Raw genomic sequence first — 1178 nt, forward strand, 5'->3', positions numbered from 1 at the left:
GGTGGAGACCTACAGCGACAGATGGTGGAGATGGAGCTCGCGGTCACAATTCTTCAGTAAGCGGCAGTAACGGCTGAGTTAAACCAACGCCCCGTTGCCACGAGATGATCAAATTCAACACGTGATCATTCCTTTCACCGCCAGCTAAATGATTTGAGTCAAACAAAGTCGTTTTTTTTTTACAGCCGCCCCCTTCTTCATCACGAGCTATCGAGGCATAATCGAGGGGCCGGCTGACCTTTTGGCGAGGACGAGGCAGCCGAGCCCAGGTCAACGTGGCATCAGATGAGGGCACGTTTCCCCGCCCCTGCTTTTGGTGACGGCGGCATCACAAAAACAAGAACTCATGGGAAATGTTTTCCAAAAGGCGCTACCCGGGCTCCACCACTTTCGGGGGCGCACGACGCGTGTTGTCCACTCACCTCGAGACACCGGGAAAGGTTGACAGGCAGGATTCAAAGTCAGAGAAAGGGGTGGAGTCTGGTGCTAGGGAGCGACAGATGTGAGGGGGGCCAGCGGGGAGGAAAGGTGGCGGGAGGAAAAAGTGGGGGGATGAACACAGGAAAACATTAGAATGGAACAAGTGCATGAGGAAGGAGGAGAGGAAATCCAGGGGAAACGGAGGCGCGCTTGCGATCGATTGATCGACCTTGAAGCTGTCAGTGTCCACATGGGCAACATTTTTCTCTCCCCCCGTTCTCTTGCCTCTGCGGCGAACGGCAGACAGCCAAGGCATCTTTATTTCCTCCAACTAGGCAACAACCAATCGGCAGAGATTTGCAGCAGAGCGTCGCTCTTGCGCCGCCGTCATCTCCCAGCGGGGCCCAAGGCGCACGCGGCGCTTTGACAGGCCGGCCATGTTCACTTATGATGTTGGTCGATTTAGATTTCACAACACGCTGCCAATTTTCTTTTTCCACAGCCAAGTCCGCACTAGTCCTGACAAGGCCCCAAAAAGCCGACACAGCAAAGCCCTCGGACACTTACGGTCGCTTCTGAAGCCGTTTGCCCGGAAACCTAAACTCACGGCTCACGTCGTGTTTCGGCAAGAAGGAGAGAAGAAAAAAAAAAAAAGTCACCTTTTTCTTCCATGCGTTCTCAGCATGGTGGAGCTGGGTGAAGCGATCGGCCAGCGACGTCTGAATCCCTTCCGACGGTTTGGGCTTCGTTGACCATTC

General features: G+C 54.4%; 1 protein-coding gene across 4 annotated transcripts in view; it reads right to left on the reverse strand.

The window, feature by feature from the left end:
* LOC109523890 (supervillin-like) overlaps positions 1–1178 on the reverse strand; it is a 24999-nt gene that overhangs the window by 8592 nt on the left and 15229 nt on the right. The gene's annotated exons all lie outside the window — the stretch shown is intronic.

The sequence above is a fragment of the Hippocampus comes genome, unplaced genomic scaffold, assembly GCF_001891065.2.
Source record: "Hippocampus comes isolate QL1 unplaced genomic scaffold, H_comes_QL1_v1.1 scaffold367, whole genome shotgun sequence".
Classification (NCBI taxonomy): domain Eukaryota; kingdom Metazoa; phylum Chordata; class Actinopteri; order Syngnathiformes; family Syngnathidae; genus Hippocampus; species Hippocampus comes.